The sequence below is a fragment of the Aquarana catesbeiana genome, linkage group LG08 (assembly GCF_042186555.1).
Source record: "Aquarana catesbeiana isolate 2022-GZ linkage group LG08, ASM4218655v1, whole genome shotgun sequence".
NCBI classification, from domain to species: domain Eukaryota; kingdom Metazoa; phylum Chordata; class Amphibia; order Anura; family Ranidae; genus Aquarana; species Aquarana catesbeiana.
This window is the reverse complement of record NC_133331.1, coordinates 1,897,244-1,911,625: the sequence shown is the minus strand read 5'-3', so window position 1 is coordinate 1,911,625 and position 14,382 is coordinate 1,897,244.

Below are 14,382 nucleotides of genomic sequence, written 5' to 3'. Positions count from 1 at the left end.
ATGTCATCCTATGTGTCCATGTCATCCTATGTGTCCATGTTCTCCTATGTGTCCATGTCATCCTATGTGTCCATGTCATCCTATGTGTCCATGTTCTCCTATGTGTCCATGTTCTCCTATGTGTCCATGTCATCCTATGTGTCCATGTTCTCCTATGTGTCCATGTTCTCCAATGTGTCCATGTCATCCTATGTGTCCATGTTCTCCTATGTGTCCATGTTCTCCTATGTGTCCATGTCATCCTATGTGTCCATGTTCTCCTATGTGTCCATGTTCTCCTATGTGTCCATGTTCTCCTATGTGTCCATGTTCTCCTATGTGTCCATGTCATCCTATGTGTCCATGTCATCCTATGTGTCCATGTCATCCTATGTGTCCATGTTCTCCTATGTGTCCATGTCATCCTATGTGTCCATGTCATCCTATGTGTCCATGTCATCCTATGTGTCCATGTTCTCCTATGTGTCCATGTTCTCCTATGTGTCCATGTCATCCTATGTGTCCATGTCATCCTATGTGTCCATGTTCTCCTATGTGTCCATGTCATCCTATGTGTCCATGTTCTCCTATGTGTCCATGTCATCCTATGTGTCCATGTTCTCCTATGTATCCATGCACACATAGGCTGTTATCAGCAGTTTTGGGCAGTGGTGTTTTTGAGCAGTAAAAAAACCCCAAAACTAGTGGGTTCTGAGAGACGTTTTTCAGCTGTAAAAACGCTCTAACGCTGATAAACGCTCAAAAATTTCGCTCACCAGCGTTTTTTAACGTTTTTGATCCATTGACAAAAAAAACAAAAACGCTGAAACCCTAATACTGATAAACGCTAAGAACCGCAAATAAGCGCTATTGCAAAAACATTGAAAAAAGTTGAAAAACTCACTGCAAAGCTACTGGCGTTTTTATAATGTTATTATAACGTCCAGTGTGCCATGAGGCCTAAAGATTCAGCTTATTTTATCCCACTGATAGCAACACAATGGGAAATATTTTATCTCTCCGACACCAAAATAGAATTTATTTTACCTCGTCAACAACGGGACTTCATTTATCCCATTTACACCACTGATGGGACATATCAGTGCCAGTTGGAAAAAAAAAAAAAAGTTCCATCATTGGCGTCTTTGGGATAACATTAGCCCCATTGCTGGTGTCAGTGAGAGCAAAATAAACTCTATATCATTGCTGTCAGAAAATAAGCATTGCACCATCATTGGTGTCAGTGGGATAAAATAAATCCCATTGTTGATGTTAAAAAAGGGTCCAATCTGATGTCCAGTCTAATGTATTAAGGTCATTGGCTGTCATGAATGACCCTTAGCAATCCAGCATGGTTTCCATGGAAACTTGAAAGCTTGAGGGTTTTACCAACTCTACCTGATGAAAAGGGCTGAGTGGTGTGGGGTTGGAGGGATGAAGTGTTTGATGAGATTACAGTTGACACTCCTACATCATCACTTTTCTGATTATATCTATATTTCCTAGTAACCATGCTTTACAGTCTGACACCCAATGTATTATTGAATAGAATGAAATTATAATTTGAAAAAGACCAAACATGATATACGTCACATGTAGACATCTTTTAGGACATTTAATGTGACCAGTTTGTTGTACATTATAGCACAGGCATGTCTGGTATCAGATTTGGGTAGACACTTGTTATGACTATAATGTTATCATATCAGGATTTATGGAATGTGTTCAGATTTTGAGAGCTGGGTTGTAGAAAAAAATAGTTGCTTCAATTCAAGTAGAGCCAGACTGAAGTGTGGAATGATTTCACTGCTCTGCTAAAGCATTTACAACATTCATTGAAGAAATCTTATGGCTTGCCAGTTCTCCGATGGGGCTTAATGAAAAGTCCTTGCTTAATGCTGCTTATGATGACGAATTTTGTTTTTGGCAAAATGACTGACCCCCCCCCCCCCCCCCTCGTCGTATCGTGAGCGGTGTTGATGAGATTTAAGATACTTTGCTTTGTCCTTGGAAAAATGAAGTGACATTGCGTTCAGTACCTCACACTCCCCATGGAACGAACCTTCAAATCCTTTCAGCTCCGCATAGCTTTGTCATTTAAGGATATAATAATCTCTTCCCTTCGTTCGTGTCACTAGTGCGGCGGGTAATGTGACAATCATCGGGATCAGAAGTTACCGAACCGTGGAGAACACGGAGCTCCAAGGTGCAGATAACGCCAACATTTGTCATAACGGTTTGAGTAACCTGAACAGTGCCGGAGAGACTTCTTCTATCTTTGGATCTCAAGTATCCCCCCCCCCCGTTCATAAAAGGAAAAATAATACACATAAAAGCGATAGACACACAAGATTATGTATGAATTGTGATAAAATAAGTCCCATTGTTGTGTCAGTGGAAGAAAAATAATCCCTCAACCATCTACTGTGTATTTCCAGCATTTCTTTCTTTTAATTTTGATAATTATGGCTTACAGCGAGTGACACCCCAAAATTCAGTGTCTCAGAAAATGAGAATATTACAAAAGACCACTAAAATCACACATAATCACACACATAGGTTGGACTTGATGGACTTGTGTCTTTTTTCAACCTCACCTACTATGTAACTATGTAAGGATTTTTAATCCAGAAATGTTGTCTTAGTGAGGAGTCTGTCCATGTACAGTATAGTATGTACTCAATACTTGGTCGGGGCTCCTTTGGCAACAATTATGGCATCAATGCGGCGTGGCATGGAGGTGATCAGTCTGTGGCACTTATGAGGTGTTATGGAAGTCCAGGTTGTCTTGATAGCGGCCTTCAGGTCATCTGCATTGTTGGGTTTGGTGTCTCTCATCTTCCTCTTGACAACCCCCCACAGATTCTCAACGGGGGTTTAGGTCAGGCGAGTTTGCTGGCCAATCAAGCCCAGTGATCCCATGATCATGTGACCAGATATTGGTAGTTTTGGCTGTGTGGGAGGAGCCAAGTCCTGCTGGAAAATGAAATCAGCATCTCCAGAAAGCTGGTCAGCAGAGGGAAGCATGAAGAGCTCTAGAATCTCCTGCTAGAGGGCTGCTCTGACTTTGGATTTGATAAGACACAGAGGACCAACACCAGCAGATGACAAGACTCCTCAAATCATCACTGACTGTGGAAACTTCACACTGGACCTCATGCAACTTGGATTCTGTGCCTCTCCACTCCTCCCCCAGACTCTGGGACCGCGATTTCCAAATGAAATGCTGGAAAGCTTGACGTTTAGGAGAATGTCTGGTAAGTGCCTTAATCGGGATCTGTGGACGGTGTGATGGATAACGGAGAGGAGGGGGAGGGAACACACACGGTCATGGTCTCACCTGGCTGGCTTTGTGGCCCGGTCATGCTGTCCTCAGTGTGTAATGGTTGGGGAGGGGATCCTGGTGTCCGGCCATGATCAGCTTCTGACAGAACACGGAGGAATGGGAATGGAGAAGCACAATCCCTGGACCCCGCCCCCTGCTTGTGATTGGAGAAATCATAAATCCCGCCTCTTTTTCTAATCACTGCAGGGCAGAGCCAGTGGCGGGACAAGGTAAATAGACAGCCTCTCAGCTAGGGTGACCATCTTGGCCGGCCAGGACAAGTATTGAGTAAAGTGGCAATGTGGCCTTTTTTGGGGGCATCAGATCAGTCCGGGAGGGGGGGGCTGTGTCAGTTTCATTCCAGGACACTGTATTGTGAAGTTGCTCGGGACAGACCCGCAAAATGCAGGACTGTCCCAGGCAATCCGGGACATGTGGTCACCCTAACGATGAGGTAAAATTATACTATAAAAGTCCTCTACAGCTCTGGCCCTCGGGGGCCGCCTATGGACAAGGTGTTGGGGTGGACAGAACGATCCCGCTGTACTTCCATGGCTGCCATCCTCCACCTAGAGGAATCCTATAGGAATGGCCGGAGCCCAACCCCCCCCCCCCCCCCCCGCAGAGTGGAATTCTGCACATCTCTTCATGAGGAATTCCATCCGGATTGGACGTGCCCACCACAACTGGGAGGAGTTATGAGAGAGCGAACGATGAGACGATGCGCTGCCAGCCTCTCCCCTCCTCCACTAAAGGTTTCCTATTAAAGGATCAATAAAGTCCCAATACACAGATCCAAACCCAACACCAGGTGACCATTGCAACCAGTCCCCACCCACCTTCTGTATCTGACACTTTTCATTGGCTGCTGCAGATTACAGTTTTTATTTATAACCAATAAATCGTTTATTTAGAGTCCTGCAGTACAATGACCACATGGGGCAGTAATGAGCCGCCAGCCAATGGAGAATATGTAGATAGAGAAGTAATCGCGATATAAGGCGATGCGTATTGACCAATTGCTGCCCCTAAAACTTACATATACGGCGGCAAGGAGGCACTGCTGTACCGGATCACGTACCCGGTATGTGATCCAACACTTCTGGGTCTGGGGCGCGCATGCACGCCGCCGGTGACCCACTCCCTCTGTGATTATACATGGCGGGAGCTGATCTGCGGGTAAGGCGGACTCGATGCCCACCGATCATTTAGTACAGCTGCAGATCGCCGTTCTGTCAGTGGGGAAGGCATGGATCCTGTGTTCCTGCAAAGCATGTACAAGGATCCGTTCCTTCTCCTAATACAAGCCCCTCCCCCACACAGAACACAAACACCAGCTAGCCACACATTTAACCCTTTGAGCGCCCCTGATGTTAACCCCTTCCCAGTCAGGGTCATTAGTACAGTGACAGTGCATATTTTTAGCACTGGTCCCCAAAAAGTGTCAGTTGGGTGTCCGATTGTCCGCCGCAATGTCGCAGTCCCGCTATAAGACACTGATCTCCGCCATTACTAGTACACAAAATAAAAATAAATAAATATCCCATAGTTTGTAGAAGTGATGACTTTTGTGCAAACCGATCAATAAACGCTTATTGGGATTCTTCGTACCAAAAATATGTAGCAGAATACATATTGGCCTAAACTGATGAAGAAATCTGGTGTTTTACATTTTTTTTTTGATGTTTTATAGCAGAAAGTAAAAAAATATTGTTTTTTTTTTTCAAAATTGTGGCTTTTTTTTTGTTTATAGCGCAAAAAATAAAAACCGCCGAGGTGATCAAATACCACCAAAAGGGGAAAAAGAGGCCATACATTTTATTTGGGTAAAGCATCACATGACCGCGCAATTGTCAGTTAAAGTGACCCAGTGCCATATCGCAAAAAATGGCCTGGTCAGGAAGGGGGGTAAATCTTCCGGGGGGCAAGTGGTTAAAAAAAATAACAATACACTGAAAAGCGAAAGACACACAAGATTATGTTTGTGTTAATTGGCCTAATAATAAAATCCCATTGTTGTGTCAGAGAGAAAAATAAGCCCCCAAGCATCTATGTCAGCGGGATAATAACCCCCATCATTGTATCAGCGGGATAATAACCCCCATCATTGTATCAGCGGGATAATAACCCCCATGCATCTATGTCAGCGGGATAATAACCCCTATCATTGTATCAGCGGGATAATAACCCCCATGCATCTATGTCAGCGGGATAATAACCCCCATCATTGTATCAGCGGGATAATAACCCCCATGCATCTATGTCAGCGGGATAATAACCCCTCATCATTGTATCAGCGGGATAATAACCCCCATCATTGTATCAGCGGGATAATAACCCCCATCATTGTATCAGCGGGATAATAACCCCCATCATTGTATCAGTGGGATAATAACCCCCATCATTGTATCAGCGGGATAATAACCCCCATCATTGTATCAGCTGGATAATAACCCCCATCATTGTATCAGCGGGATAATAACCCCCATCATTGTATCAGGGGATAATAACCCCTCATCATTGTATCAGCGGGATAATAACCCCCATCATTGTATCAGCTGGATAATAACCCCCATCATTGTATCAGCGGGATAATAACCCCTCATCATTGTATCAGCGGGATAATAACCCCCATCATTGTATCAGGGGATAATAACCCCCATCATTGTATCAGCGGGATAATAACCCCCATCATTGTATCAGCTGGATAATAACCCCCATCATTGTATCAGCGGGATAATAACCCCTCATCATTGTATCAGCGGGATAATAACCCCCATCATTGTATCAGCGGGATAATAACCCCTCATCATTGTATCAGGGGATAATAACCCCCATCATTGTATCAGCGGGATAATAACCCCCATCATTGTATCAGCTGGATAATAACCCCTCATCATTGTATCAGCAGGATAATAACCCCCATCATTGTTGGTGTCAGTGTAGTAGAATAAACTCCATATCGGTGATGTCAGATGGATACAATAAGCCCAATTGTTGGTGTCAGTAGCATAAAAAAATTCTATCATTGATTTCAAAGGGATAAAATACGTCCCGTCATTGTGACAACAGGAGGAAAATTAGGACTATTGTTGGTATACAGGGTCAGTGAAGAAATAGACCCCATGATTGGTGTCAGTGAGATAAAATGGGCCCCATGATTGGTGTCAGTGAGATAAAATGGGCCCCATGATTGGTGTCAATTGGAGCAAAAGAAACATACCGGTAATTGTTTGTGTTAGTCAGAGGAAAAAAAACGGTCCCACTATTGGTGTCATTGGAATAAAATAAATCCCACTGCATCGGTGGGAAAAAGCAAACTCTATATTGTTGGTGTCAGTAGGCCCCATAACAGTAACACCGATATGGACCTTATTTTATTCAACTGACACCAATGACGGGGCTTATTTATCCCTGTGACACCACTAATTCTGCTTATTTTATCTCATCCATTGTTTGTGTCCGCAAGATGAGATAACCCTCATTGTCAGTACCAGTGGATTAAAAAAAAGCCCCACCGTTGGTGTCGGTGGAAAAAAAAAAGCAACATCATTGGTATCACTGGGATAAACCCCATTGGTGTCAGTGGGATAAAATAAGCCCCATTGGTGTCAATAAGGACACAATAAGCCCCATCTTGGTTTTCAGTGGGATAAACAATTCCCTTTACTGGTGTCAATGGGTAAGATTGGGATAAAATAACTCCCATCTTGGGTGTCAGGCTAGAAAAGGAAAAGGAATGCAGCCACCACATCTAAGAATAAGAATATAATTTTGTGTCATAGTTACATAGTCGGTGAGGTTGAATAAAGACAATAGTCCATCCAGTTCAACCAGTGTAGGTGTACGTGAGTCAGTGTCTATAATTATTTCCTATATCTCTGTATGTTTTGTTCTTTAAAATGCACATCTAAGAGTCTTCTAAAAATATCCATACTCCCCGCTGACTCCACCAATTGTGGGAGAGAGTTCCACATCCTTATCGCCTGACAGTGACAAACCTCCTGCACTGCTTGAGGTTAAACCTTCTCCTCCAATCTCATGGTGGCCCCCGTGTCCTTTTACACTCCCTGAGACTGAATAGTTTTTTCCTATGCTGGGATCCCCATTGAGATATTTGGAGATCGCTATCATGTCCCCTCTCAAGCGTCTTTTCTCCAGCGAGAATAAAATGTAGTGTTTGCAGTCGTTCGTCATAATCGAGGTCCTCCAGTCCCCTTATTAGTTTTGTTGCCCTTCTCTGGACTCTCTCCAGTTCTAGCAGATCCTTCCTGAGGACTAGTGACCAGAACTGGACGGAATACTCCAGATGTGGTGCCAATATTCTGCCGGCTTTGATAGCTGCAGCTTGACATTTCATGCTATTTCTCAATCTGTCATCTATTAGGACCCCCAGATCTTTCTCCATCCATGATTCCACCAGAGGTTCTCCCCGTAGTGAGTAGTTTGTATTTATATTTTTTGCCCCCAAGTGCATTACTTTACAATTCTCCACATTAAACCTCATTTGCCATGTATCAGCCCTCTCCATTATTTTATTCAGGTCTTTCTGAAAATTTCTATATCCTGATGTGAAGTTATTTTTGTGTCGTCCGCAAACACTGAGATTGATCTATTTATCCCGTCCTCTCTATCATTTATGAATGAATTGAATACAATTGGTCCCAAGACAGAACCTTGGGGGACTCCACTTACCACTCCTGACCAGTCTGAGTACGTTATTTATCACCACCCTTTGGACACTCCCCTGTAACCAGTTTTTTTACCAAGAACCAACGTTATGGTCCATTCCTGCAGACCTCAGCTTGTAGATTAAGCGCTTATGGGGAACTGTATCAAATGACTTTGCAAAATCCAGATACACCACGTCTACGGCCTTCCCCTGTGTAGATGGCAGCTCAATTCCTCATAGAATGTTAGCAGATTGGTCTGGCAGGAACGACCTTTCGTAAATCCATGCTGATAACTACGCAAGATATTTTTTCCTTCAGTACATTTTTGTATAAAGTCCGTTATCATTCCCTCTATTAATTTACCTACTATTGATGTTAGGCTGACTGACCTGTAGTTCCCAGGGATTTATCTCTATCCTTTTTGAATAATTGGTCCCACATAGGATTTGTACCAGCTGATTGGAGAAAAGCCAATCAGTATGCTGTCCACAAAGATCAGGAATACAGGTCTGGCTATAACCTGACTGAGTTCTCTGAGGACTCTCAGGTGCAAGCCATCTAGTCCTGCTGATTTATTTGTATTAAGTGTATCTAGTCTTTCCTTTACTCCGGCCTCTGTTAGACACGAGGGTACACCCTGTGAAGTCACAGTACTGTCGTAGTCGGTATTCCCCTCCTTTTCCTGTGTAAAAACTGAGAAGAAGAAGGCATTTAGTACAGTTGCCTTCTCTGTGTTGTCTGTAACCATCCTCGTCTTTTATGGGGGGCAATGTGCTCTGATTTTGCCTTTTTACTGTTAATGTATCTAAAAAATGTCTTTGGATTTTGTTTTTACTCCCCTCCGCTATGTGTCTCTCCTAATCTTTTTTTGGACACCCTGATTGCATTCTTATACTTCTTATTGCATTCCTTGTAGTGTTGGAATGCTGACAGTGACCCATCCTTCTTTATATTGTTTAAAGCCCTTTTTTTCCTCTTTAACAAGGCTTTTTACATTACAGTTTAGCCACCCAGGTTTAACCTTCGCTCTTCTATATTTATTTCCCATTGGAATGCACTGTGTGACACCTTTGTTTAATATGCTCCTAAAGCATTCCCATTTTCCTTCCGTGTTCAATGTATCTAAGATGTGGTCCCAATTGATGTCATGTAGTAATGACTGCAGTTCCGAAAAATTGTCTCATCTGAAATTTAGTGTTCTTGTGCTTCCCTTGTGCCTCCCTTTTCTATGATTGCTAGATCCCAAGTTGTCCTGTATCGCTACATCTGAGATCAGACTTGGATCGTTCGTAATTAATAGATCTAACAGGGCATTCTTTCTAGTCTGGGAATCCACCAATTGGTACATAAAGTTGTCCTGTAAAACATTCATGAAAGGATGGGCCTTTAATGAGTGAACTGTCTCCTCCGCCCAGTCAATATCGGGGTGATTGAAGTCCCCCATTATGATGATGTTTCCCTGTCTTACTGACATTTCCAACTGTGATAGGAGGTCTAGCTCCTCCTCCTCCTTCAGGTTGGTTGGCCTAAAACATACCCTCACTACTAATTTACCACTTCTTCTCTTTGAAGTTCTACCCACACGGATTCCACCTCCTCTCCCCCTTGTCCCATTCATAATATTGCTCCTCTCTACCACCCTTGCATCATTTTTTTACATATAGACACACCCCTCCCCCTCTTCTACCTTCCCTGTCCTTACAATACAAGGAATACCCGTGGACATTTGCCAGCCAATCGTGTGAGCTGTCAAACCAGGTTCCCCTTTCATCGAACCAAGATTCAGTTATTCCCACAAAGTCTAAGTCCTCCTCATGTAATAGAAGTGGGGGGGGGGGAATGGGCAGTGCCATAGCGACCCATGGCCCGCAGCTGAGTGGGGCCTGGTGAGCATGGCCGATCCTAGGCGGGTGTGTGCCCCGGCGCTGTAAGCTGCCGCAGAGAAAAGGCGCCGAGCCGCCGAAGCTGTGGCACGCCACTTGACTGCACTGGTTGCTAGAATCGCCGGCCTCCTGGCACCTAGAAACCAGGGATGTCAGAGGCCGCGGCCGCCCCAACATTCATAGCACGCCGCCTCCGCGGCTGGAAAACAAGCTGGGCTCCACCCACCTCTGCCATCTTCAGACAGCGTGGCTCAGAGGGAGGGAAGCGAGCAGAGTGAGAGAAATGTTTCTGAAAAGAGCTGCCTGCCTTGCTGTGAGACTGTGAGTGACTGCACTGCACCTGACATGACCCTGTAAGTAATTTGAGGTGACATCAAAAGCAGCCACTGTGCCCGTCAATCGCAGCCACTGTGCCCGTCAATCGCAGCCACTGTGCCCATTAAACGCAGCCACTGTGCCCGTCAAACGCAGCCACTGTGCCCGTCAAACGCAGCCACTGTGCCCATCAAACGCAGCCACTGTGCCCATCAAACGCAGCCACTGTGCCCGTCAAACGCAGCCACTGTGCCCGTCAAACGCAGCCACTGTGCCCGTCAATCGCAGCCACTGTGCCCATTAAACGCAGCCACTGTGCCCGTCAAAAGCAGCCACTGTGCCCATCAAACGCAGCCACTGTGCCCGTCAAACGCAGCCACTGTGCCCGTCAAAAGCAGCCACTGTGCCCGTCAAACGCAGCCACTGTGCCCGTCAAAAGCAGCCACTGTGCCCATCAAACGTAGCCACTGTGCCCGTCAATCGCAGCCACTGTGCCCATTAAACGCAGCCACTGTGCCCGTCAAACGCAGCCACTGTGCCCGTCAAAAGCAGCCACTGTGCCCGTCAAACGCAGCCACTGTGCCCGTCAAAAGCAGCCACTGTGCCCGTCAAACGCAGCCACTGTGCCCGTCAAAAGCAGCCACTGTGCCCGTCAAACGCAGCCACTGTGCCCGTCAAAAGCAGCCACTGTGCCCGTCAAACGCAGCCACTGTGCCCGTCAATCGCAGCCACTGTGCCCATTAAACGCAGCCACTGTGCCCGTCAAAAGCAGCTACTGTGCCCGTCAAAAGCAGCCACTGTGCCCGTCAAACGCAGCCACTGTGCCCAAACGCAGCCACTGTGCCCATTAAACGCATGGGGGGGGCCCATACAACATTTTGCTATGGGGCCCTGTGATTTCTAGTTACGCCCCTGGTTATGGGGCTTATTATGTGGGGGGGGTTATGATTATTTATTGACTCACAAATTGTCGGAGGGAACCCATATCACCCCACCAAATGTGATGACATCACAGATAAGATGCCACCAAATCAGGCGGCCTCTAAAAAAAATAAAAAATACATTTCTATTGATTTTGTGTTACTATATATTTTTTAAATGTAACGATTTTTCATTCAGCTTTATTGCTAACAGCCCCCCCCCCCCCCCCAATGTCATAGCATAACAGAAATGACAGGTCCTCATTAACCACTTCCTGTCTGTGCAAATTTCTAACCTTTCACATTCATTATTATCGGGATTTTATGCTGGAAAATTACCCAGAACTCGGCAAACATGACATCATTTCTGAAAACAGAGGCCCTGGAGAATAAAACGGTGGCTGCTGCAACTTTTTTTTTCATATCACACAATACAGCGGCTGGGAGCGTTTACAAGCCTCCTGCTGACTTGACCCTCACATCAGCGGCAGCGAAAGAGTTAAAGATGGCGGTCCAGTCGCATCGACGCGCATTAAGACCACAACATGCATGTCCATCCTGAGCTCCACTATACAAGGAATACGATTCATCCTCACATTACAGGTCCACTTTCATTCAGTCACGCCGGCCGACACAACGTTTCCGAGCCGCTGAGGAAAAGCTGACGTTATTATCACACGGCGAAGGGGGGGGGGGAGCGCTGGGTGTGCGGTGGGGGGGGAGCGGGAAGGGGGGGGCGCTGGGTGTGCGGTGGGGGGGGGAGGGGAGCGGGAAGGGGGGGGCGCTGGGTGTGCGGTAGGGGGGGCGCTGGGTGTGCGGTGGGGGGGGGGGAGGGGAGCGGGAAGGGGGGGGCGCTGGGTGTGCGGTGGGGGGGGGAGGGGAGCGGAAAGGGGGGGGGACGCTGAGTGTGCGGCTCAGACAGCGAAGACTTGGTTCTGCGTAGTTATTATTCTTGAGGGACCGCCTAACGCTTTCTCACCTTCGACAATTAAATGAATGAGCTCTCTCCTCGCCTCGCTGTATTGCATTTTTAATAAGCACGTTTTTTTTTTTTTGTCTGTTTTTCGTTTAACAGATAAAATATACGGCGATTATAGATGAGCGCGCAGATGCCGCCGCCGCCGCTTTCCATGAATATATCTGCCGGGCCGGATCTCCAGAAAAGCTCAGCGGGCTTCGGGAACTCAGGCTGGGCCGGGGGCCAACTCCGCAGGAAATGTCATAATACTTTGCCGGGTGGTTCAAAAAAAAAGGGGCCCTAAACCAAAGTCGCCGCGGTGCCCATAGCAACAGTGACTTCTCCCCACCCCCCTCCTTACTATAAACTAGAAAATCGAAGTGCCTGCTCAGTGGCTTTGGGCAACACATATACTTTATAAACAGACCCCTCATTCTCTGAAAAATAAATAAATGTGCAGCATAGCCCATCACCCGGAGAACCGGAATGTTCTGTGTGAATTAGACAACGAAGGTTCTTTAGGCTATTTTCTCTTCTGATCGAATGTCCTTTTCTTATGGGCAGTAGTTAAATACTGCATTATGGCCACTAGATGGAGCTGAGGAGCATAGGAAGTACATACACTATGCTACCAAAAGTATTGGTCCCCCCTTTACACACACATGAACTTTAATGACATCCCAGTCTTAGTCCGGAGGGTTCAATATTGAGTTGGCTCCGCCCTTTGCAGCTATAACAGCTTCACCTCTTCTGGGAAGGCCGTCCACAAGGTTTAGGAGGGTGTCTATGGGAATGTTTGACCATTCTTCCAGAAGAGCATTTGTGAGGTCAGGCACTGATGTTGGATGAGAAGGCCTGGCTCGCAGTCTCCGCTCTAATTCACCCCAAAGGTGTTCTATGGGGGTGAGATCAGGACTCTGTGCAGGACAATCAAGTTCCTCCACCCTAAACTCACTCATCCATGTCTTTATGGACCTTGCTTATTAGTATTATAACCATAATATTGTTATTATTATACAGGATTTATATGGCGCCAACAGTTTGCGCGCACAAATTACAATATAATGGGATACAGTACAAATTACAATATGATTCAATACAGAAGGATAGGGAGGGCCCTGATCCTGAGAACTTACAATTTAAAAAGGGGGGTACTACAAACGGTAATAGCTGCAGGGGATGATCTGATGGAGGAGGCCGAAGTACAATTTTTAGGTGTGAATGGGGTAGGCTTCCCTGAATAAATGAGTTTTCAAGGATTGCCTAAAACGTAGATAAGTTAGGGGCTGACTGGACATACTGGGAGAGAAGTTCCAGAGGATGGGAGAGGCTCTGGAGAAGTCCTGGAGGTGGACAGGTTAGGGGCTGATCGGATATACTGGGGCAGGGAGTTCCAGAGGATGGGAGAGGCTCTGGAGAAGTCCTGAAGGTGGACAGGTTAGGGGCTGATCGGATATACTGGGGCAGGGAGTTCCAGAGGATGGGAGAGGCTCTGGAGAAGTCCTGAAAGTGGACAGGTTAGGGGCTGATCGGATATACCGGGGCAGGGAGTTCCAGAGGATGGGAGAGGCTCTGGAGAAGTCCTGAAGGTGGACAGGTTAGGGGCTGATCAGATATACCGGGGCAGGGAGTTCCAGAGGATGGGAGAGGCTCTGGAGAAGTCCTGAAGGTGGACAGGTTAGGGGCCGATTGGATATACCGGGAGAGAAGTTCCAGAGGTTGGGAGAGGCTCTGGAGAAGTCCTGAAGGTGGACAGGTTAGGGGCTGATCGGATATACTGGGGCAGGGAGTTCCAGAGGATGGGAGAGGCTCTGGAGAAGTCCTGGAGGTGGACAGGTTAGGGGCTGATCGGATATACCGGGGCAGGGAGTTCCAGAGGATGGGAGAGGCTCTGGAGAAGTCCTGAAGGTGGACAGGTTAGGGGCCGATTGGATATACCGGGAGAGAAGTTCCAGAGGTTGGGAGAGGCTCTGGAGAAGTCCTGAAGGTGGACAGGTTAGGGGCTGATCGGATATACTGGGGCAGGGAGTTCCAGAGGATGGGAGAGGCTCTGGAGAAGTCCTGGAGGTGGACAGGTTAGGGGCTGATCGGATATACCGGGGCAGGGAGTTCCAGAGGATGGGAGAGGCTCTGGAGAAGTCCTGAAGGTGGACAGGTTAGGGGCTGATCGGATATATCGGGGCAGGGAGTTCCAGAGGATGGGAGAGGCTCTGGAGAAGTCCTGAAGGTGGACAGGTTAGGGGCTGATCAGATATACCGGGGCAGGGAGTTCCAGAGGATGGGAGAGGCTCTGGAGAAGTCCTGAAGGTGGACAGGTTAGGGGCCGATT